At 50.1% G+C, this 25449-nt stretch overlaps 1 protein-coding gene across 5 annotated transcripts in view; it reads right to left on the reverse strand.

Moving 5' to 3' along the window:
- B3GAT1 (beta-1,3-glucuronyltransferase 1) overlaps window positions 1–24883 on the reverse strand; it is a 50065-nt gene extending 25182 nt beyond the window's left edge. For 3 of the 5 annotated variants that reach the window (XM_026863760.1, XM_026863756.1, XM_026863761.1), the window contains exon 1: window positions 11653–12139. The gene's annotated coding sequence lies outside the window, so the exon portion shown is untranslated. Of the gene's footprint in view, window positions 1–11652; window positions 12140–23687; window positions 23791–24864 lie in introns of those variants that run through there. The other 2 variants (XM_026863759.1, XM_026863757.1) reach the window with 2 other exon arrangements.
- Between the last annotated feature and the right edge of the window lie 566 nt (window positions 24884–25449).

Consider the following 25449-nt stretch of genomic DNA (forward strand, 5'->3'; position numbering starts at 1 on the left):
CATCCTTCTTCCCTCGCCTCCTTTCTCCACAGTGAACATGGAGGCTTTTGTCTACCTGGGAACCTTTGACATGTCAGAATAACACGGCCCATCTTCCATTTCAGAGGCATTTGGAAGGAAACAATTTTTTTTCCTCTCCTAGCATAAACCCCCCATCTGCCAATCCAATAAAGCCAGAGCTATTCCACCATTGCCCAAGGCGGTGGGATTTGGCTCTTACTGGGAAAGGTGAAGGCTAAATCTACCAGTTTGTCAAGCTTCCAGTCTAGGCCTGGTTCTGACTCTGGCTTCCCCATGGCTTAAGTTACTTTGACTCACGTGCATCTCAGCTTGCCCTAGAGGTGAGATGAAAATATCTGCCTACTTTTGGACAGGAATCACAAGGCTCAAGGAGCTCGCCGGCTAAATACAGACATGGCACAAGCACTGATGCCCGAGGTGCTGGCAAAGCCCAGCTCACACCAATCTGACAGCCTTGTGTGCATGCCTGGGGAAGGTCATGTCTCCTAATTTTAGAATCGCCCAAGGGCCAAACCCAGCCCAGATCTTCTCCATATGAATGAAAAATGGAGAAGCCAAACAAAAGCTGGAGACAGAATTAAGACAACAGTTCCACAGCCCAACTCCAAATAGCAGTGAAGAGGAAAGACCATCCCCTCTGAGTACCTCTCCCTGCTGCCCAGCTCCCCAGTAGCGCTCACCAGCCCCTGCCATTCCCAAGAGCACCTTCATCACTTGCAAAAGCTTGACCTGCTCAGCCAAGCACCATCCTGCCACCAAACTAGTGGGGACAAAGGGAAATAGTCCCTGTGGTCCTCTGAGTGTCTCAGCACCAGGGAACTCTAAGCTGCACGTGGCTGGAAACACGCACACGTAACCTGACAGGGCTGATGGGCCAACAGATTCCCTTGCAGGGTTTTACTTGCAAGGTGAGGAGCGAGACAAGCCCGTGGGGAGCTCTGAGAAAACTGGAGGGTTTTGCAATGGCTGCTCTAAGAATATTGTAATCATGCAGTAATTACGGTGCCTCTCAAATCAACCAGGCAAATTACATCGTTATTATTACGACTGTCACCAACCTTGCATGGCAGGGACAGAGAGGCAGGCCACCCCTTGCCCAGGGGGGGAACAGGGTCAGGGGACTATCAAGCAGAGCCACAGCACAGACCCATCAGACTCCCTTCAGGCCTGGCCAACCCATGCAATGGCAGCCTGGGAGCTTCCTCACGTGACTAGGACCACATCTGTACTTTCTTAGGCTGTATCTCAAGGTACAAGGCTTAATTAGTCAGGTTGACTTTACCTTTTTTTAATTAAACAAGTATCGTCAAGCACAAGTGCAGCCCTTGTCATTTGACTGGAACTGTCAGTCTTTCAAATGTCATTCCTGCAGATGACTAATCTTTAAAAACAAGAGTTACTAAACTCTTTGACTCAGTTGATAATGAGCCAGAGGAATACGGATGGTTGAGAGGGAGAGATCCGTGCTGCCCGGACCCAGAAGGGCTCAGTGTTGCGTGTGGCTCTAAAGCCTTTCTGCAGTTCGAGGGACTGGGGCTTCCTGACAAATACAGGGCGCCAGCTACAGAAATGGGGGGTGCAGCATGTCTGTGGGAACATCTCAGCACACTTGCTCCTCTGAGTCGCTGTCATGTTGACAAAAAAGACAAGAATTTCCTCTTTCAGTCTCTCTGAATGTGTTGGTTTTCTCAGTGCAGAGTGAAGACCTCATTTCATTCTGCCTCCTCCGCAGGCTCCCTTTTGAACAGGTTTCCCTGGACTCCCTGATCCTCCATTTTCCCACATCTACTCAATGCAACGCTGCTTTGGGAAGCAGCCCAAGATGTACAAACCGAAAAGTGCACCATAGCGTTAGCAGCAAGAGGAGCTGCCTGTGCTGATCCCAACCTGAATGCGAACGCTCACCTACTCCCCAACCCCTTTTCAGCCCCACAGCCCAGGGTCTCAGCCCTGGATTGCTGCATAGTTCGCAATTTTCTCTCTTAATGAGAATGACTCAGGCTGTCGGCTAAGTTATTAACTTCAGCAGCCAGAGTCTCTTCCCATTAGAGCATTATGGTACGAGATGCCTGGGTGAGAAGAAAAGGACTGCTAGGCAGAGGACAGAGCGCACGAGACAGCGATGAGAAATAATGTTGGCAGCATTATTAAAAGATAAATTGGAGGAAGAAAGGAGGTGTATGTGTGGGGTGACAGCTTCAGAGGATTGTAACAAATCCTTTCCCATCAGGGGCTTCACAGCTGTCAAATGTCCCCAAAGCCAGGGTACAGGGAGAGCTCAGGTCCCCCTGCTCCACAGGTCAAAGCACCCCTCCACACACGTGTCCTGCTAGTGCAAAACCCCCACAGTCCTCACAGCAATAGGTTTACAGCGTGCACCGTCCTCCTGACCCCAGCACCTCTTCACATGATTACGGTGACAATAATCCCAGTATCCTCACAATGCCACGGACAGTTGTTCCTCTACAAAGGGCAGAAATTGGCGGCTCCCCCTCCTGCCATCCTTTGGGCTTTATTTATAGGAAGGCACCTTTTATTGCCATTTTTGCTTCTTCCTGAGGCTAGTCTGCCAGGCTTGAGGCAGAGACAGTATCTACACCTCCAGGATCCAGTCAGCTCCACCTTGCTGCCAAGGGATTCATCTGAAGAGTATTTTTATTCACAGTTATGCCTGCCAGGCCCCCTTCTCAATGCTCTTGGCTGAACACTGGCTGCTTGCACTTGGAGAATTTCAGAGCTAAAGCAACTAATAACTCAGAGTAACTAATAACTCTGTCTATGGTAGATGTGACTTCAAACTGAGCCACCCAAGAACAGGTTGAACTCTCCATCACATCACTTCACAGTCTCTTTTTAACAGTCTCGTGCCACACCTGAATCTCCCTGCTCAGGCATCTCATGTGCACGCCGACGGCTTCCCACGCAGGTAGAGTTGTCCTGGCCCCCACCCTTACCACTCAGATTCCACCCCATAATTTTCACTGCTCCCAATTTTAGCACTTCCAACTTTCTGCTGGTAAAAATCATGACAGAAGTGATGCTCATCTAACTGACAAACAGAAAGAAATGCTTCCAAACCCTCGCAGAAGGTCATTCCAGGAGCTGCATGCTCTCTGAAAATGAGTATGTTAAGAGTCACGCCTTGTGGATGTGCCACTATTATAAGAAAGACACTGGAAGAATTATTCATTAGTAGTGACTTCTGTAGCTCTAATCTCCATAACCAGCTGCCGTTCATCCAAGTGGATCACAGCCCACCTGAATAAACCTTTGGATGTCCATACATCCCCACATCACACAGCCAAAGTCTGCCTCTCCTGGGGCGCTGCATCCCTGCAGCTACTGCAAGAGCTGAGGATGGGAAGGATGGAATATTCCTCTATCTCACCAAGGCTGTAGGGAGCATGCAGACAGAGTGCCATAAACTGGCTGGCAGCCTTTCAAGGGTGGCAGGCTTGTGCCAGATTATACTTCTCTCTCCCAAATTAGAAGCAAAACGTGCCACTAGAAAGTCAGGTGAAAGCTGTCTCTCAAGGAAGCAAAGAGGCTGCCTCTCAGTAACCACTGCGTGAGGCAGCATCTTAAAGCATCCTGCTCATCTGAGCACAGCCGCTGCCTCCCCCAAAAAAGCCACAGCTCTCAGGGTCCAGCCTCGCTTGGTGCTGTCCCAAACCCGCCTGCTTGCCCTGGCAGACACACGTCATGGGTTGCTGACCCCCACCATCAAGTGTGCTAGGATTTAATCACAGCACCATTCTCCTCCCATTCACACAGTCACATCAAGCCACTCACGAAGGCAGAGAAATGATATTGTTACAAGTATTTATCTTCCTCAGCCCCGGAGCCTGAGCTGGGCAGTGGTATACACTGACCACAGAGACAGGAAAGGACCAAACAGGCACCCGTTCCGCCTCAGCCATGCAGGTTTACCATCCAAATGTCACCCCTGCACAGTCCTGCCAGGCTTCCAACACCCAGCAAGCTCCCAGTTCAGAACAGGACTGCAGCTCACTCCCGGTGGCTCACTCCCTCCTCCAGAGACCCAGCCCACTCACAGATCTGCCTCTCAGCAACCATCATGTGCATCTATTATTCAGAAGAAATAGCAACTTATTCATGAGCCAAAATAGGTTCCAGGTACCACACCCAGTCTAACAAAATTCCTCCTGCAGAGCTGCTCTTCCCTCAGCCTAGACTCAACTGAGAGGAGCGCAGTGCTGCTCCTGCCTTGATCCTTCCGGAGGGTTTTACAGCTTTGTTACGGTGAGGGGCAGGAGTTAACAACCCTGTCGGGCCTCTCCCTCCTTGTCTAGTTAATGTACCTCGTTAATGGCTTCGGCACAATATCGCTTACCTCCTGCACACTCCACAAACTCCAGCCTTTCCCTTGGGCTTGCAGTCACAGTTCCCCAAGGGACAGAGGGATGGCAGGGCAAGGAGGACATGGGAAGTGATGTGGTGCCCACAGAAGGACACACACCTTGCCAGAGGCCCCTGCAGAGTTCTTCACATACCAGGGAGGCATCTCGCTACAGCAGGCACGCAGGGGCTCACAGAAAATAGCAAAGCTATGCTTCCTTTCATCAAATCCGAATGTGAATGTAGCAGCGCGGGACTCCTCAGGACAGTGTAATAGCTGCCCTGGGTTGGAGGATGGCTCCTACGCCCAAGGAAACAGTATGAATGATTTCTGTCAGTGTCTACACACATAAAAAACCTTCCAGAAGTGCTGCTGCTTTGCTGATGACCGGCAAGGCTGACTGGGCAGGCACAGAGAGAAGGAGGCAGGAGGAAACACGCAGGCTCAGTGCACCTCTTGTTGCACTCTGAACATCCACAGCCATTCTAAAAAATGAGCAGAGCACATGTAAAAAAGGCCCCAAATCCTGCACTGGAGTGTCCCAAAATGGTACAGCACTCTGATGTGCTTCTCCTGAGCAGGGATGGGCTGAAGGCCCTGGGACAGCGGTTCCCACAGTACTAACTCCTACCACAGCCTCAGAACAAGGCTGGCACTATGCTTTTGTGGTTGGATGGGAAGACACGAGCCGAAGCTGGAAAAAGCTCACTTGGATGCACTTGCCAGAAGCACTGCAGGGGCATCGGTGTCTCAGCACAGCTCCAGCTTAACTCCCCATGTCACAGACTATGGGATTTGGATGGAAAAGCCACCGAAGATCATCTAGTCAGGTCCTGTGTGGCCAGAGCAATGGCACTCCCCAGCGCGTGTGGGTTTTGCCCGCTCCCCGAGAAGCTGCTCTCCCCCAAGGACTTGCCCATGCAGCCGCTGGCAAGCGCAGTCCTGGCCCCCACAGGGCCACCTGTGTCAAGAGAAATGCGTTGGAACACATTTCTTCTTTAGCTTCAGAAGCTGCTAAACAGATGGAAAAAACAAAAAGGATGATATCTAAGGAGTGCAGCCAGAACGCTTCTTAGTACCTGGTATTTATAGAGCCGGCCAGGGGGAGGAAGCCCAGGCACCCACTCCACTGTCACGCTGCGTGTCTCTGCAGGAGGCCACGGTGTGCTGCCCCGAGGCAGCGTTACTCGTGCAGCTTGCTCAGCACCCACACACGTACGCAACCAGACCCACTCGTCCACAGCAGCGCGCAAAGACTCTCAGCCCTCGCTTAGTGCCACCAGGACAAGAGAAGAGTATGGGCTATGCAAAACTACAACTTACCAAAAGTGGGATCCCTCTGCTACCCATGGCGATGGGAGTTATGCTTTTTATTCACTGAGAGCTGGAGTGGGCCCTGAATCACACTGGCATTATGTTATGATAATGCTGGAAGTATTATAAATGCCTTCCGTGCCAGACAAAGCCTGGAGCAGGCTTCCAAATCCCCTCAAAATCCCCTCTTGCATCTCTACATTCATCCATTCATGAAATCCAGAGCAGAGCCTCGGCATCCATCCTTTTGCTCTTGGTCTCTTTCCAGCTGAATGGAAGGTGAGGCAGAGTCAAGGTATTTCTTCTGGATTAGCCTTCTTTTGTCTTTCAGGTGCCAAATCTGAGGAAGAAACTGTGCTGGGGTATTTAAGAGTGATATCCAGCAAGGCAGCTGAGATAAACCCCACGATGCCTTCTCCTGTCAGAAAGCAAAACGTGTCTCATTCTCCAGGAGCTTTGAGCCCCATAACCACAGCGAGCTGTGGCACTGGAGAAACTGGGGCTCTGGCACCCACAGAACACAATGGTCATGAGGCTGGAGGAGCGAGACCTCGCAGCCGGCCGGGAGGGGATCCTCGCACCGCAGCTGCCGATGTGGATATCGGGCTCCAGATGAATTCCCGCTCATAAAAGGGCCACCGAGAGCTGCACTGGTCTTGTGGTGCTGTTGGTGTGGATCCCCACAGCAGAGCTCACTGTCTAGATTCTTTGTGCAATCAACGGGGAGAATTCCTTTGGCCTGTTTCAGAGGAGTGTCTTCAGATGAGATGAACTGCACCCCAGAAGTGCTCCTTTCTCTTTACTACACGAGCCAACATCGCATCTTCAGTACACTTAAGCAAATGGTTCCCCACCCTTCTGGGGGGTAAGCAGACTTCGTTCTCTGAGCTACAGCTTTCGATTCCCTACCCACTGGGCTGTGACACTGTTTCCAGATGGCAGCAGTGCAGAAGAGCAAATTTTTCTGACAACCCAGCCCACCAGTCTAGAATGCGCAAGGCAGGAATGGAAGGAGAGAGTCTAAACTCTACTTTCCACATTGCATTAGCAGGGCACCAGCTGCTGCTGTTTCAGAGAGGATTACCAGTCTCCAGCAGCCACTGTGGGAGGAACCTGGGGATCAGTGGACATCCCTTCCGTGGGCTCTGCAGTGCACATGTGTCTTTGCAAAAGCCCCGAGCTGAACAGAGAGAATTCTCAGTCATGATGTGAAGATGTAAATCCCCTCCCCAGAGGTTTCAGAGATGGGTTAATGCCTTTCTGAAGACTGTCCCATTCTAACTGGCAGAATTTCTTCACTGGGTTCTCTCTTCTTTGCCAGGGGACGCCCTATGTGATCACAGGCCCATCACCTTTCCCTTGTCAGCATCTGGCTATGCTTCCATCAAACCCAAATATGCAGTATTTTCTCCATCCATCCTGTTTACTTACGTGCTGTGCTCCAGTGCAGGGCCAAGATGTTCACAGCACCAAGGACTCTAGAGTATCAAACCACATCTGAGGAACTAACAATAAATAACATTCCAGGGCAGTGTACAGGCTGGAGCCAGGCCAGCAGTGTCCAGTGCATTAACACACCCTTTGAGAGCTAATACATCACCTGCTCTTAAAGAACAGCCCAAGAAGCGCAGGAAACCTTGTACAGAAGCTTAGCCCTTGTCCTGTCTTTAGGAAAACAACTCAGATGCAGGCAGGAGGGGAATCTTGAGCATTTCCTATTTATTCTGCTGTCAGTGCCAAGCATGTCACACCGTGTTCCCCATAGCTTATATGGACAGGATAGCTGGAAGGATCTCTGAGATACTGTTGCAGTTGGAAAAGTGCTTAAAGGCTCTGTGGTACTTGGGCTTTACAGGGCATTTCTCAGACAGAAACACAGAGTACGTGTGCGCCTGCACACGGCTGCACAAGGGGAAGAACACACTTCTACACACGGGCCAGGATGGAAAACGTAGGTGTGCAGAGCTGTGCAAGCGTGCTCCAGGACAGCCCATGAGGTATCTCGCTGTGCAGGAGTCATTTTATGAGCCTGTGAACAACATGCTTCGGAAAGGGCCACCTGGCACAGCTAAGGGGTCCACAGACGGAGAGGGTCAAGAACAGGAGGAGGACTAAACTGGCTGAATTTGTGGGACAAAGTCATTATCACTGCAAGAGACTGGGATCTGCTCCCCAGCACAGTGAATTGTTCTCAGTTATTTCCTCAATCTCTCAGTGCCCCAGTTCCCTGGAGGCGTGGGGTTCCCATTAAAAAAATGTAGGAGGATCTATTCAATAGTGACTAATAGGCTGTATTACTTGGAGCACCTGGGGGTGGTCCATGTGTCTAGATCGGGATATGAAGATTGATGATGGGCCACACCCTGGGATCTCCACTTAGCAAAGCCCTCATTAGCTTCTGAAGGTGAATCCAGCCCTGATGTCAACTTGCCAACCCAAACACCAATAGTTAGGGCTCGCAGGAGAAAAAGGGAGAATCTATTCTCACTCTGCAGACCTTGTGCTTGGCAAAGATCACTTCTCTTGCCATCAGAGGAGAACACCGGTAGATAACCAGTTCAGGATCTCCACAAGCAAAACATAAATGACAACATATTACAGAGGACAAGGACCCATGAAAAAGACACTGCAGAAGGCTATTCCGATGACATCGCTTCCAGAAGATGCTTTGGCTTCGGGTGGCTTGAAGCCACACCAAAGGCACCTCCAGCCATACCCCCAAACAAGACTTACAGCTACAGCCCCCCTAACTTTTCAAGGCTACTGCATGCAATGGAGGGCTACAGAAAAAAAAGCAAAGGGTGAGAAAGCCACAGAGGGCATCACCCACAGAGGAAGAGGCTGAGCAAGGCCTGATGCGTTCCCAGAAGTCAGAGGTGCAGCCCTTGGAAGCCAGGCAGCCTCTGACACTGCTCATCCCTACAAGGCAAAATGCACAGTGGTGCAAGGAAGGACCATACCCTGTCTGCCTGTGGATTCATACCTGCCCTCTGGGTTTTGTTTGAAGAAGAAAAAACTGCTTTTGCATGACTTTTTTTTTGGAGCTAGTAGAAATAGAACGAGAGCAAGAGAGAGCGCTAAAGCACTGCAAAAGGCAACTGTCCAAGAAACAAAAACACCCAAATTGCAACATTTGCCCTAGTGTCTCTTAAAAGACAGTTATTTTCATTTCCCAAGGCTTCTGCTGTTGCAACATGAGGGTGCTGGAAAAGACGAAGAGTGCAGACGCACTGTTTTCCTTTAAGAAAGCATTATTTTGACACTGAGCAGCCAGCTTTGCACAAGTGCTCGCACTTTGTCACTGGAAGATTTCTTGGTCAGCTTAGGCCAGGGGTCCCAGCTACAGCAACTGTTTGCCAGAAAGATGCAGCATTGGTGAGCGTGCTAAAAACCGACAAGGCCCCGCGTCCTGGAGGCACTCGCTGCTGTTCTTGCCTCAGAAAGTGCACAACTGCAGAGCAAAAAACCAGAAAGACACAGAATAACACTGCAGGTCAAGGGAGGAAAAAATGGCAAATCCAGGCACGGCTGCAGTTGGCTGGAGCTCTGCGAGACGCTGCCCTGACCCCAGCCGCACCGCGTCAGGCCTGTGATGCGTACAAGTGACAGTCCCTTCCTAGGTTTGGGGCGCCGCCCCCCCTTTGCATTCACACTCCACTGAGCTACCTTGATGGGTCGGGAAACTTTGGGATGCCAACTAACAGGTGGGAAAGCTCTCCCCACCTCCTTGCCGACACATGCATGTGGAGGGAGAGCTTTACGGATGCGCTCTTGCTTTGCTGTCTTAGAGAATCAAAACGACATGAGAGTCGGGTCCCTGGGTCAGCCCGGCTTGGAGGGAGCCAGGTCTCACTAAAGCTGTTGCTGCGTTGCTAACGACTCCGAGTTCTCAGTGCTCCGCCGGAGAAGCTGAGAGCGCTTCGCTAGGAATGCCTACGGGGGGTGCATGAAATGGGAAAGTACTCGGAGTCAATATCACTGATTTCATTTTTCTTCCTCTGTCTTTCATACCCCCATACGTATTCAACCAGGAAAATAAAATTATTGGTCAGCTACCTTCCCGTTCTAGTAGCATCCACTGTCCTGCTGGCTTTGGCCATTTCCAAAGCTCCTGGCCCCTATCACAGAATTAATCTTCCTGGGAGAAACAGCCTTCTGCTTCACTGTCTAATTATTCAATTCTTTCACCAGAACATCTTCCATATTCCTCAATGCTTTGAAGCTGACACAGAAAACAGAGTGTGCTACGTACCAAAAGAAAATATTTTACCCTCTTCTGAGCGCCTCCATTTTCCCACACCTTTTTGAACCCAACTCTGACAGGTAAGTCAAGCAATCCCAACCAGTGTCAGCTTTTAGTCAAATCTTGGTTAATTCATTCGCACTGGAGGTCTATGTATAGAGTAGTGCTAATTACATGAACAAGGCAAGCAAGATGCATCTTGGTGAGTTCGGAGAATTTCCTCATATAAGCAAGGATTACTCATGAAACAAAAGAATGACTTGAAGCTCCACTGTACATTTACACAGCCCTTCTTCCATATTGACGTGCACGGACAAACACACCCAACCTCACTCATTTCCACAAGTTGGTGACACCTCACTCAGGGACAACAACTACTTACACAAGTATGTACAGACCTGTGCAACAGACTGCACAGCCTCTTCCAGTCCCTAACACTGGACCACACGCTCCCTAGATGTGTGTACAAGCTCTCGCATCAGTTCCTGGCACACTGGGGCTCAGGACTTTCTGCACTGTGTGCACGTAAGCGGGGACTTCGGTGACACATCGTTATCTAAGTCACTAAAGCGAATGCTTCCTAACCCCATGCCAGGACCCACAAAGAAGGCCCTGAAGGCAAGGGGAGGAGTGGGTATCCGATGGACAGCACAGAAAAAATGGATATTGCAGCAGCAAGATCCTGACAAACATAGCGAGGGCCGCCCAGCCAAGACCTCTACGTGCTGGGATTAACTGGATATGGGCTCCACTGCTGTATACACCAGGTTCTCCTCTGTGCTCTTCCAAACATCTGGGCTAAGCCACCTCCCAATACTATTTGAAGTTGCACTTTCTGGTCTGACAGAGAAATTAGGACTTTCAGGGTCAGAGACCCAAGAATTGAGTCAGAGAGAGGCCCAGCAGAGAAAAGGAAAGCATCATTTGCAGACAGCTTCACTGCTCACCGTGGACTTTCTCCCCTGTAATCATCCTTTTTCATCCCCACCCACTCCCACAACATAACACAACACAGAGATCACTCCTCAGATGGCAAAGCATCGCTCAGCCATCTCCAATTCCTCCAAAGGACAGCACTCAGAAAGCTTTTCCCTCTAAGCAGCCTCAAAGTTGGCTCTCACCACTGCTGGCATGAATGAAAGGGATTTCAGTTTCCCCCTCCTCCTAAATCCCATCCCTTTCTGTTGCAAAGAAAAGGCAGAGGATGACCAAGGGAAGAGAAAAGCAACTCTCTTGGTTGTCTCTCACCTCCCTCCCGTCTTTCTGCACAGATGCACCGGCGGGCTGGGGGGGCGCGGGGCCATTGCCGTCCCCACTCGGGTTCCCCAAAGCCACACGCCTGACCACGGGGACAGCCCCCGAGCAAGTGCAGGTCTGGGAGGGCAAAGACTGAGAGCACAGTGCTCCTGGAGGCGAGACACGGGTGTATTTCCCCATCACCCAGGCAGCTTTCACCAGGCAAAGCAGCTTGGGTGTCCTCAGGGACCCAGCCTGAAAAAGGGGGGGCAAAGTGATCTCCGGCACTGCAGCCCCCGGGACTCATTCTGCATTTTTTACAGACACTGGGAGGGGTAGCAAAATCGCTTTGAGTCTTTGCTGCTTCCTCCCACTCCCTGCCCGCTGCATCCACACATCCACACACCCAGCCCTGTGCATAAAGGATCTCTGTCCTGCTCGGCTCAGCCATGCAATGTCTGCAAGAGGCAAGAGTTACCTTATCCCCACAGCCTGAGCCGCCTTCTCTCTCCATCGTGGCTGGGAAGCTGCTCCCATTCATGCTTTAATCCCTGGGAACAGAGGCACGATTCAAAGCGGCTCTTCACCCACCAGAGTGGGCTCCCCGCAGCAACCTCCTCCTCCTCCTCCTCCTTCTCTCCTCCCTTTTTTCCTCGTTTGTTAAGTCCGGATTTTTTTTTTTTTTTTAAATGTATTCTTTCTTAATCCAGGCAGCAAGCAAGACACTCCTTCATCGCCTCTCTGCCTCGCCGTTTCACTCGCAAAGAAACAGCATTGGAGAGATGCTTCCTCCTCCACTGCCTCTGTGGACCTCCGGTTCCCCAGGTCTCCTTTTCTGCAGCGTGGCGTCAAGGGAAAGAAAGAGAGTGAAAGAGGGAGGGAGCGTGCAAACAGGGAGGAGGAGGCCAGCGGGGTGCGGGAGGAAGGAGCCTGAGCGTGGCTGGCTGCTTTGTATCCAGAGCAGTGCCGACAGCCCCTTCCCCCCCCGCCAGAGGAGGACCTGCGCTGCTAATGGTCTGTACCAATTTATTCCACTTAGGCAGGGGCACTTCTCCCTGCGACGGGAGGAAAAGCCAGGGAAGGCTCTGAGATGGCCCCTTATGGAATTGGTTCCTGCTCTCCTCACTCCGCGGCATCACCCACCGAGTTTACAGCCACAGGCTAGGGGAGATGCTCCCCCAGCCCAGCAGGCAAACGGAAAGTGTGAGGCTAGGAAGGGCTGGGCGTGAGGGAAGGCTCTTGCGGTGAGGAGGCTCGGCACCTCTCCGAGAGAAAGCACTGACCCTATGCTAGGTGGGAAGCAAGGTTCCCTCCAGCCTCTGGGGAAGGCAGGCTCAGCTCTGCTCCGCTTTCCGCACGCACTCTCCAGCGGAAGGTCCCTCCACTCCTCGTCGTGCATGTCTCCATGCCGGAGTGATGGCTCCCAGGCTGAGTCCACTTGGGCTTTGCCAGCAGTGGGTAACATCTTGTGCAACTCCTATCTAACACCATGTCTTTGCACGGCCCCGCTCAGCCATCCCCACCCAAACAGCAAGGTACCCCCCCGTCCACCCTGGCACTGGGCACGGGGCAGCAGGAACGTGCTTCCCCCATGGGAAGGGGGCTCTGGGTGGGACTAGGGCTGCCCCTAATCTGGGGACAATTACACCAAAGCCAGAGGGCAGACAGGGCACTTGTGTGACCTCTAACAATGAAGCAGGACCCTAGGGATGCTCCCGTCCTTCACAGGGACCCCCTGGAGGACACAGGGCTTGAAGGGTCTGGGGACCAGAGTAAAGATCTCATCTCCTGATACTGCCCTTTAATAGTTAACCCAGGCAGGGCTGACTCATGCTCAGCAGCAGATTTCTCCGAGATGGCTGAACACCACAGTATGTGTGTCTCCGAATGCCATGCTCGCAGCTGGACAGTTTAACATGAGCCAAAAGTCACTCTTGAGGTTGGGGGCAAGTTACCTGTTACCTGCCGCTGCCGCCTGCTCTCCTGCTTCCAACCAGATCAACTCCCTCCACATACCACCATCTCTTCCTGGCTACACGTTCCACAGTGGACAGGCACAGATCCACAGCTACAGCTTGTTACTCGCACTCTTCCAGATCTGGTAAGGTTACAGTGCCATGGTAACCTGGAGGTATAGGGAGATTTACTTATGCTTTACCAAAAAAAGAATGACAAATTAAACCCACAACCTTCCAGCTACTGTAAAAAGCTTCAGTACTCAGGGAGCCGAGGTCCACGTTGTGGAGCAGTCTCAGTGATCTTCACCAGTGATTCCCACTGTTTCCACAGGGCTTTTTGTTTTGAACTTACAGCGTTCAGACCCCGGTTTTAACTTGCACCTTGAGGGGTACCTGGGAGCAGAGATGTCTGTTATGTTGCTTGGAAGTCAAAGCATCACCCACAAATTATCAAACATCAAGACACACCAACACATCCTAACTGCACCATCACAGGGCCACGGAGAGCAGCTCCCATACTCTTCCCTCCTGAAGGGAAGCAAGCTGGAGAACCCCACGCGCGGCCCAGGCCTCTGCCTCGGGTGGAAGTGAGCTTTGCTGAGACCGGCAGGGCCGGCACTGGACAAACCAGGGAGATGATGCCTCCACGGAGGGTGATGCTCAAAGGAAGGCGCTTTCTTAACAGCCTCTCCCCTCAAACTGCACCTACTCTGTGGATGAAGAAGGATGAACAAGGACTGCCAATCCAGAATCCTTCATGCACAGCTAAAGAGACCGCACATCCGGGCTGGCTTCTTCTCAGCCACCTCCTCTGCAAAACAAGGCAGCTCTTGCAATCAAAGGGAACATGGCCCTTTTTTTTGTCCTTGGTCTCATTTTCTGCAAGGTACCTAGGGAGAGATCAGCTCCAAAGTCTACTTGCCTGGGAATTTTGTGCCAATTCAGCTAGTACTAAGGGTTTCACTGAACTCTATGTCTATTAAAAATGCATAATGTCCACTTATATCAAAAGGGCGGATTCAGACCCAGCACTTTTCCAGCATGTCCCAAGCTACCTGCTCTTATGGCATTCAGGAGATGGATAGGAAGGAACTGTCCCTCGAGGCCTGTATCAAGAGACAAGAAAGGACACATTCATTGACTATTTCAGGGCTGGGTGAGAGAGTGGAAATCAAGGGAGAAGAGACAGAAAAACACCGCTGCCACAAAACCTAACCACATAAAAACTCAGGGAGGAGGGAAAGGAGATGTGCTAGACCTGAGATATATGAAAACTACGGGTGAGCAGTACCATTTCAGCCCTGCATCAGTGTTTCCGAAGACTCACAAAGGTGACAGACATTGGGAAAAGTCTCAAAGAAGCTCAGGAGAGACATAGACACATACAGAGAGAGGGGCACTGCTGCATCCTTCCCCTGTCCCCCTGCCTGAAAATTCCAGCCTGACTCGCTCAGAGCTCCCTTTTGTGATCAGAGCAGCAGAACAACGGCGCAGAGACACCGCTCTGACATTTTCCAAGGTTGTCCCTTTGAACCTTCGCATATCAACTTGGTTGCATGCTGGGTACGGAGTGTGCCACATTCACCAGAGCCAAATTTCAGGAGAGGGCAAGAGGGATATGGGAGGAGAGGCTCAGGCAATCCTCCCGAAGGATCTCGGGATAAAGGGGGAAGGGTGGTGTTTGCCTGGAATCCAGAGTGCTTCACTGAGGATGCAAATCTGAAACATGCAGCATCGCTGTTGACAGCAGTGTATATAAACAGAGCAGCATTTTCCCGCTCCCTCCCCCTTCTTATTATAGCACAGAATACCCCGAGTAAAATATATGCAGGCAACAATACACTATAAAAAGGAAAACAAAGCCCCAAGCATGTGACCGCACGCACACACATATAGATATTCTGGGGAACGTAGCATATATTTAATACCTTAAATGTCATTTTTTAAATATTAATGCTGTGCTTCCGGCTAGGTTTATGTAAGGTTTATTACCACAGAACTGGAGGCACAAGAAAACCTAAACTAGACACGCGCAGCCTGACACAGTGCCCACCCCAGCCATCCCGAGGCCCACTCCTTGACGTGCTCCATCTCCCCCTTCCAGACTCCGAAGCAGCAGCAGGGCCGGGGCAGACACACTCCCACTAGGCTTTTTCCCGCTGCAGCTCCTTTCCCCCCTCTTCCCCACGCTCGCGGCTCGCCATCTGGCGCTGTCAGGAGGATCTCTGCTTGGAACCACCCTGCAGCCAGGCGCAAACACGAGCGGATGCCTCTCTCTGCCTAAACAATAACCTCATTAGCCGAGGCAGCGCGGGGCAAGGGGAAGAGCGTGAGGGCAAATAAATAGCAGGGTGCATTTCAGCGGGGCACGCACAAGCACAGGGCTGGGTTGCGGGCAGGGAGGAGTGTACCCGCTGGAGCCACCCAAGGGCTGATGCGGTTCGTGTTTCCTCCCCTGCTACCCCAATCACAGCTCCACTCTGTCTTGTTTTCAGGTCTCAGGCAACCTGAACACGGGAACTACCTCGCTTCAGGCTTTCTGGGAGTTTCCTTGGCCCATAGGCTGGGATCTACATTATTACTGCCTTGTGGTGCCAGACTCGGGATACAAGTGTCTACAGAAACAGGACAAGGAAAGAGATGGATCAGTTTATGAAATGACTTGCCTGAGCTCTGCAGAGCCAACCCTGACATTAGGAAGGGCGAACCTCATTTGATAGTCTCAATTACCCTTGTTGTACAAATGCGAAGGCTCTGGGCGAGGCCATGGAGAAAAAAACCCCTCCAAGTTTGGCCCCTTTGCCAATCTTAGGCAATTCCCCTTCTTCCCACAGGAGGGCTGAGCAGTAGCGGCTCATTACCACAAATCAACCTAACCACTCGTGTTAATTCTCCATGAAACAAAACCCTTCAACCTATTTATGGTGCTCCCTTAAGCACCGTTGTCCATCCCACGCTCCGGAATTCTTGCTTCTAATTGCGCTGACATGTGCATACCGGGCAAAAAAATCCTCCAGCAAGAACCCGCTAGCCCAGTTGTTATTCTCCAAGGGCCAGAGGCCAGCAGGTTTTCAAGCAGAGCACATGCTTCTTATGGGGTGGAACAACATGTTCTGCTATCTGCACAGACTGCTTCCAGCAACTATTGCCCTTGTTGCTGGGCTACAGAGAGCAATTACCAGCCTTTTAGTCTGTTGGGCTTCAGTGGGGGGGGGAAACTGGCAGATAATTCTGTGACAAATCTCCTCTGAAGCCAAGGTTTGTTTTTCTTCTAGTGAAGGTACAGCAAGCAACAATAAAAGCTGTCATCCCATCCAAAATCTCCTTATGTTCTGCTTAAAGAGTCTATCTCACAGGTTGCACCCACACAAGCTATCAGAGATGTTTCCTCATCACCCAGCTCGATTTCTGCAACCAGCCTTCGAGCAAGCAGCGGATGGGCACAGACTGATCACTCAGCCCTTCCCTGCTGGGCAGGACCCTCGGACAGAGCCAAGGAACCAGACACCAACAACAGGCTTTGGAAGACGGGCCAGGCACTGATCCACCCGATACGCTGGATGTCCAAAAGGGCCTTTGGAGGAAAACCATTCCCTGTGTAGGGCCCGTCTTTACCCTGAGGCTGAGCCAGGGGCATGCTCTCCTCCCTGGCAGCGCTGCCTGTCAGGAGCCGTTTCAGCCCATCAAGGCTCTGCCTGTGCAGGGAGGGCATTTTCACACCTGACGTGTGGATTCAGCGTGCCCTTCCTTCACAGAGAGATGCAGAACACAGTGAGGAGCGGGCCAGAGCAAAAGAAAAGCCGTGGTGATGTATCAGCAGGTGGTGCTCTCCCCTTCAAATCGGCAAACGAGTTAAACCCTAGCCTGGCATTTTACCATTGGGATCTCCTCCAGTGGAGATACCTCAGCCTAAAGCAAGACCCCTCTTCTCTGCGCTGCCGAGGGACAGAGCCTGTCTCAGTTCAGAGCCCAGGAAAGGAGAGCCACGCTCTGCACGGAGCTCCCCTTGGACCGCAGGGCTTCCTAATACCATGGACGAAACTATTCACGGGCTAAAGACCCATCGTAGGTAAACCTAACTCAGGGGAACGTCTGAAAGGAATTGGTTTAGCACATCGCTGGGAGTTGGCAGGAGTGATTCAATAACCCCTGGACTCCTTGTCCAGCTCCAGCCTTTCTCCGATCGTTATCCTGGCCAGAATCCAAGGCAGAGATTGTTCAGAGACTAGTGCAAGCCAGACGGTGCTAAATCACATACATCCAAACTGTTCTCTGAGGGATTTTAATTTATTGGGAAGCACCCTCTTGGCAAACAAACATAAACAGCGATCCAGCTCCCCACACTGCTTTGTCATTAAGCAGATTCCACCTAATCCTCCACACACCCATCACATGGGTCAGAAACTCTTGTCTTTGCTCTGGATGCCACAGCTTGAGACCAGGAGGGAGAAGCAAGAACGCGCATGTGCCGCTGGAATTATTGTTGGGTCTCCTGGTGTGTCTCCCAAATGGGGACTCCCGGATGACAGAGTCACGGGGCCTTTTTGTTTTTAGGGCTCGGGAGACCCACCAGCAAGTCCGAGCCAAACGCCTGCATTACTCTCTGCCTTAATCCTGTGGCCGTGCTGCTGACACGTGCTCTGCCCCATTTCCAGCTCTGTTGTCCCCACATTCTCTACCATCGCTTTGCCAGGTGGCTTTGGATCTTACTGAGAGAGAACTTCCTTCAAGAGCAGCTTCTGACACTCTGGGATTGCAACACAATAAACTGATAAAGCGAGACATAGAAACGCATAAATAATCATAATCTCTCACATGTCCCAAGATCACACAAGCAATTTAGACTCCTTTTTCGTGTCCCGTTTATAAATATTCATTTCAGAGCTCTTTTAAACCAACAGAGCCTGATGCAGAATTGCTCCAAAAGCGCAAGCAGCCTGTCATCCCCCTGCAGTGTGCAGGCAAACCGCACCTCTTTGCAGCCTCACCTCATCCTGCCAAGGTGAGCACAGCCCTGCAGCCTCTTGCCTACAAATATTCACAGGCCGTGACAGCGCAGCACAAAAGAACAAGCAGCAAATATCTCACCATCTCCTACCACTCCTGTGGCAGTGACATCCCTGCCATATGCCCATTCCCTGCTATTAACCTCCATCTCAAAACTATTACGTGACAACATGGGAATCACATCACCTTGTCTGGGTTTACCCAGCTGCCACTAAACAGAATCACTTGAATCTATAAAAAACCTGCTGCGTTCATGCCTGGAAAGGAAAATTGGTATGCAAACACAGTGATAAATCCTCTGATGTGCACATTTATGTTTTTATCATGTAGTTAATCAGGAAAGAGTATGTTCAGTTTAGATACAGCTCCACACTTCGCCTCTATAATCCAAATCCCAGAAGGGCCTTATAAAACCATAATCTGCAATGCAAAATCACAAAGCATATGGGAGTGTCTATAGATTTTCCAAATCACCTGTGCCCTAATTTAATATGAATAACAATTAGTTTACTCTTATCAGTTAATTGTGCCCCTTGTGGATTCAGCAACACTGCATCTCGTCACCAAACGCCTTTGTCTGAGCAAACTTTAATTACACTTCCTCTCTTGGCCCAGCCCTACTTGCAGCTTTGGCAACAAAGGCGAAATTGCTGTTAAACAAAAACCCCACCACCACTGACAACAAAAAGGGAGAGAGACACACTGCTTTCTGATAGAATCAGACAACTAAACAAAAGCAGTCTGGGGTTAATAGCAGGGAGTGTTACTCCAGGCCTTCCAACTCAGCAAGACAACTCCACAGCATCCCAGATGAGCAGCACGAGGAGTTTCTCCAGCCCCAGAAGTTTCTCCAGCCCCAGAGAGCAGTGACAGCCCTCCACCCATACCTCCGCTCCAAGAGGGAGAAGACGTGCCTCCCAGCCCTGGGCACCAGCAGCAGAAGATTGGAGAAGGCTTTCGTCTCACCTCCGGGGCTGTGAGTAGCAGAGGATTGAGAGCCAAGGCGCCAGGGTCCTATTTCCAGCTCTGCCACCGACTTCAAACAGGCAAGGTGCTTAACTCTGAGCCTGCTTCCTCACCCATTCCAACAGCAACACTGTCACTGATGAAGCTGATGGGATGTGCATACATCCCCCCCCCCAATGCTTCAGTATCAATCCTGCACTGAAAACACTCCTAATGCACCAGTAAGAGCTGCAACATTTATCTATTGGCATAGGATACGCTTCTCCTCTTCAAGGCCCAGAAGTCCCCTTGTGAATCACACAAAAAAACCCAGATTGAGGATGACTGTGTTTCTACTTCCATTTCAAACACTGCAGGGTTTTGCACACACACAGGCCTTAAATCTCAGTTACACCATCACCTTGGCAGCGAAATGTTGCCTTTGCATAGGAGAGGATGCAGGCTACAAACCTTTTGGCAGAGAGGAAGGAACAAGCCTGCAGCGCAGCCGATAAAGCCTCTGGTGTTAGGAATGTTCCCAACCCACTAGATTCAGCCCAGGAATGGAGAGGCATCGCCGCTGCAGAACTAGATGTGGAAGCTACAGAGGATGTCCATCTTCTCACTGAGGATGCTGAAAGCTCCAGCATGCTGCTGCTGCTCCCCAGTCCTAGAGGACTGGTACCACCGCGGGGATTTGGCACAGACGCTCGATTCCCCTCCAGAGCACGAGGAAGTTCTGCAGCTCCGTGCCTCACAGCCTTCAGAGCAGGTGTGAGGGAAGGCTTCTTCATCATCTACGCTTACTCCTGCTCCTGCACCACCCTGAACGCAGACAAAAAGGATGCTCGCCCTGCTCAAGTCAGGGAATCCATCACTTGCCACATCAAATATGCTCATCATCTTTCAGCAGCATGACCTCTGCTCCTCTCTAAAATGGGATATCTCCACCCTTACCAAGGAATAAGCTGCTGTGAATACTTAATTGCTTTTATTACTCTCCTGTAATTGTTACTATGACCTTTCCATGCACTATTTTGGTGTGCCTCTCACCAGGTCATTATTTCTGAGCCATAGGCTCCAGTGGAACAGAAACAATCTCCTACAGAGAGTAGGTGCAAGGCTCATGGTGTTTGATCTTTCCCGGTAAAAATGATGCCACAAGCTAGACCAGGTTGATCTCAGGCATTCTGGCAACGCCATGAAAGATCTCTGACTTTTCCCAGTGGATCCTCCTGCCTTCCTCTTTGATCACCTCATTAACTTAGCAAGCAGCAAAGAAAAAGCAGCTACAATCACAAGTTTTAAATAAGGCCAAGTGTCACTCACTTGAGTAACTGGAACAATGTGGGAACAATGTGAGGAGTCCAAGCTGCAGCGGCCAGGATAATCCTGCAGGCAGCACTAGTTACTTTGGCAGCAGAGTGAGTCACTCCCCAAACTAATTCCCAGCTAAAGAGAGAAATCAGGCTTTGATTCTCTATGGAGGTTCAAGCAACAACACCTTTGCAGCGCTCATTTCTGCTCCGAGCCATCCCACGCAGAACACTGCCAAACACAGGCAGCATCAGTCAGGACTCGCTGGCAGGCAAGAACAGGGCCTGTCTTTTGACCGTCTAATACTTCTCAGAACAAGGCTGGCGGCTCAAGCAGGGCCACTTTGGCTGAAGGAAGATGCTAGAAATACAAACCAAACAAAAGCTTATTCTGCAGACCTGCAGGGTTTGGCAGTGTTCATGCAGGTCTGACAGGCTCACCCTGTAAATAAATTGTTTCTCCTGAAAGCAGAGGAGAGATCTCATCCATCTCCGATACTGCGAATCCATGTATGGCACAGAATTGAACTGGCCTTTCGGAGAGACTGTATTTTATTAAGAGTGCTGTTTAAATGGCTACCAACTTATCAAACGACCTTTTCATAAACAGAAATTTAACATTTACTCATTATGAACACTCCATTCCTCTTTCCTCCCTTGTCTCCCAGCTACTTATTCCCATCTAGAAAGAGAGAGACAAATCTCCTAAAGCAGACCAGTCAAAAGCGAGCTGAAGTCTTACTCCAGCTGGAAAAAGACCATGCTCCAGGTTAGGGACTGCCCAAGTCCCTTCAGGAAAAAAACAGTTCAAGCCCTGACTGAAACCTAAAGGACTACAGTGCTTGCAGGAGCACACGGACTCGGAGCAATCTTATTCACGTCATGCACTGATGACATACGGGCAGGCAGGAAATGGCACGGCATTTGGACTCAAGCAGAGACGAGCAAACGTGCGCTGTTCCTGCAGGAATACAGAGCTGAGCTTTGCAAGTTGGGCCGTCTCCAGCACGGAGAGCGTTTATGTCCGCGGTGTCTGCAGACGTGCGGGCTGTGCGTGGCGTTCGCATCCTCTGCCAAGGAGCTGAGCCCAGCATTTCAAAGGAACGCACTATTATCAAAACAACAAACATCTCACTTCTAAATAACTGCTTTGTTGATGAATCTCAAAGCCCTTTTGCAGAGCTGCTGCAATGCTTCTCTCACCCCGGCGTGATGACAGAGATGGGAGCGAGATCTGGGCTTCTGCTGGGGCCACAGGGCTCCACTTGCCCAGAGGATATTTTCACACTGGCCCAAAGTGTCCCTAGAACTAACTAAACTTGGGTCTGCATACACCCAGTTTAATGTCGTATTCAGTGCTGACCCAGTTTTTCCTCTCATCTCTGTTCCAACTAATGCAGCTGTTCAACACCAGCATATGACAAAGGGTCAACACAGCAGGGCACCGGGGCCTGGTTGGTCACGATGCTTCACTTCAGACCTGCAGGCTGTAGCACTGACACCACGCTATGTTTTTGTTGCTTGCGACAGTTCAGAAGCCCTTATCTGTTCAGGTAAATTAAATATTGCCCTGATTAGTTCTGATACATGCGAGCATTCTCCACCAGCAGCCAAGAAACAAACAGACAAAAGAGGAATGAAAGGAGCAAGTGCTCCACTGGGACACGGCCGGGTGAAGACAATTGGTTCTAATCTGTGTGAGTACAGCGCCGTTCCCACTAGGGAAACCGCTTCCATAAACACATCTGAATTAACCGAAGGGGGCTTCTGCCCACAGCCCCTCCCGGGAAGGCTGCTCTTCAGTCCGTATCTCTCCTGAGACCGAGCTCCAGACCTACCCACAAAGTTGCACAACAAGCTTGTGCCCAGGTTGCTCACTGTGCTGCCTGTGTGGCCAAAGCCTCGCTCACCGTGGCCTTACACCATGGCCTTACACCAAGGCCCTTACACCAAAGCCTCAGGTGGATTCCCACAGGTACCACTGATGGAGGGAGCAGCCACTGCCCGTCAGAGAGCATCAGGTTCAGAAGCTGTCGCCTGCATTCAGCTCCATCCTCCCTGCTGCCTTCTTGCTCGGAACAAACATTCTTACCTTTTCCTTTCAAGCGTGAATCTACCCTCGGGCAATGACTGACGGGTTTCAGATTCTAAATGGTATGATTATTATTTTATAGTAAGCTGGATGGATGCAAAGCTATATGAAGTGGGCCTGCTTTTCAGGCGACCTACTCACTTGAAGGACAGCACAATAAATCTGTGAGGGAAGGAAAACATTTGGAAGTATCCAAATGCCTGAGATAGAGGATGCTCTTTCTCTCCCCTCTTCTCCTCCTTTTCCTTCTTGTCCCTCACCCCTGGGAGACAGCATTTTCTGTTTCAGAACAGGGCCTGTCCACGCACTGAGTGTTTGGCAGAAAATTAGCTTCGTTGCCCAGATCCAGCTCTGTGAAGCAAAGTGAGAAGTGCAGGCTTTAGATTTGCAGTGTGCTCAAGTTCCCAGAGCAGGTTAGTAGTGAAACCCAAGCCTCCCAGTTGCCAGGCACTGCTCTGACCTACTCTTCTGAGACTTGCACAGCTCTGGACAAAGAACATACACCTATTTCAGTCTCACAGCTCAAAAAGCCTCATCACGCTCCTTTTTGAAAACAAGAGGGGCAATCTCATCCCTTCCCCAAGCCACAGACATTGAGGAGAGGCTGAGTTACAGATATCAAGGCCATACTTCGAGCAAGATGTCCAATATATGAATAATGGAAAAGTCTGTAGCAGCTCCACATTTAAGTTTGCACAGACATTTGCACTTAAAGCAGACTAAAATCCCTCTGCTTCACACTTCCCTGATTGAATCCATCATCCAAACGCAAGTATGGTAACTCCAAGGGCAGTGAAACGTCCCACGCAACTGAAGTGAAATATTAACTTATATTTGTAGATGATTTCTTTTTAAATGTCCATGAAACACTGTTCTGCTGTCCCACATCTTTTAGCTCTCCCCTGGCTAAAATGCCAGTCACACACGCTATCTCAGCCCAGGCTGCATTTGAAGTAGCAGAAATCAGCACATCAGTTTTTTTCCTCTATTCTCTCTTTCGAAGATAGTAACAGCTCAGGACGCTGCTAAAAGTCTGCATGTGCAACTCATCAGCTTACATGGAAAGAGGAAGGATCAAGCTCTATGCTATATGCCCCTAATTGCCACTATTTACCCCAAGACAGCCTCCGCAAGCACCCTGAAGTCCAGGTGCTATTTCATGTGGATCTCTCTCTTCTCTCCTCTGCTGACTTACCGGTCCAGGGCATCCCTGTTTACAGGACCTTGGTTGTACCCTGGTGTCAGAGCTGTCAGTGCTTGCAGCAACTGACAGGCAGCCGCTTCCTTCGGCACAGTTGGGTGAACAGCCCCTTCCAGCACATTTTGTTATTCACATGCTCCGCCTGCTAATTGCTTTCTGAAATGGGGAAGAAACAGATGACGAGCAGAATGCAGCTCCTGACAAATTCCTCAGCACTGTAAATACGACTCACCTTGCTGTAAACAAGGAAATGCTAAGTGGCAGTGCTGGTTTGTGCTTAAATTAAAAAAAAAAAAAAAAAAAAAAAAAAAAAAAAAAAAAAAAAGAAAGAAAACACAGAAAACAGCAGAAAAAAAAATCTCAAACTCCTATTCTGCAAGACAGCCTGCACAAGGATGAGAACCCCAATCTGTGTTGCGTGCTTCAGTCTGAAGACACCTGTGAGCCTCTGGAGAGCACGTGCTAACAGCAGCACAACTGCAAACCATCTCCCCAGCACTGATTAGTGCTCAGCAACCTCTTTGTCTTGCTGAAGATACCCAGAATCAAGTTCCTACACGCAGGCTCTCTGCCTTTGGAGCTACATCTGCCAAAGAATGAGAGCAGGAAAGGTTTAAACCCAAAGAAAATAACTCGATTTCATTCAGCCTCTAAGCCTCTCTCTCTCAGTTATGTTAGGTGAGCAGAGGCCTCTGCGTTTCACAGTGCACAGCTCCACCACAGAACCAAGGATCTGCAGGCTCTTTGCAGGTATTATGTCTCTGCTATTTTAAGGGAAATATAATTTGCTCTTAAAAATGAGATTTAAAATTAATAAGCTTGGGGCTTTCAGCTTTCTGGACTGTGAATCTGTAGGCTACACTTTTAACACACTTCCAAATTTCTTCTCTATAGCCACAAGGCCTAGAAGCTTATTTAAAAACAAGAGCTCAAGGTTCCTCTTCTTCCAAGAAAAGAAGCTCTACAGAGAAACATCAAATACCATTAGATCCACAATCACGTTGCAAAAATTGACAACGCCAGTATATAAGCCCACAGTCTAACTACTTACTTCCTGATCTAAACCACTGTGCAGCGATACGGTTCAACAGCATGAGTCATTCCACCCCAGAGGCAATTGCATTTCAATATGAGATGTAGAAAGCAACACAAAAAGCAGGTGCACACTCACAGCTCTCATCCTGTGGAGATAGAAGGTGCTGGAAGCACTAAGATGATATAGGACTGCAAACAATGAGAAACTCCAAGAGCAACAGATAAGTAAATGGTTTCTGCAGCTACTTTGCAACTCCTGGTAGAAAAACATAAATTGAAGAAAACTTCTATGTGTTGAAAATGAACTGTGTTGGTGTTTGGGGGACAAGGACATCAGCTCTGATAGAAGATATCAAATAAAGTCAAGCAGATTAGGGAAAATGACCATGGAAATTTAAATTCACGGGATCCTTTTTCTGCAGACAGATGGTCATTTCAGCTTTCTATTCTCTAATCCCTTGTTCTGCAAAGCAAACATCCTAAATCCCAGATAATGTAGGGTTTATCATCTCATACATTTCCCACAGCATTTAAGGCTGGCCCCAGCAATAGGATACATATGCTTAAACATCTGCATTTACAGCCCCAAGAATCTCCTACCTGCATTGAGCACAGAGGCGATCGCTGGCCTCCAGCCCCAGAAGCCAGGAGGGGCCCCTGCTAAAGCAATCACCTGTCCGGTTGGCATCATGAGAATTAAAGGGAACCTGCTCCTGGGAAC

Source organism: Athene cunicularia, assembly GCF_003259725.1.
Source record: "Athene cunicularia isolate RWA chromosome 24 unlocalized genomic scaffold, athCun1 chr24_part1, whole genome shotgun sequence".
Lineage (NCBI taxonomy): Eukaryota > Metazoa > Chordata > Aves > Strigiformes > Strigidae > Athene > Athene cunicularia.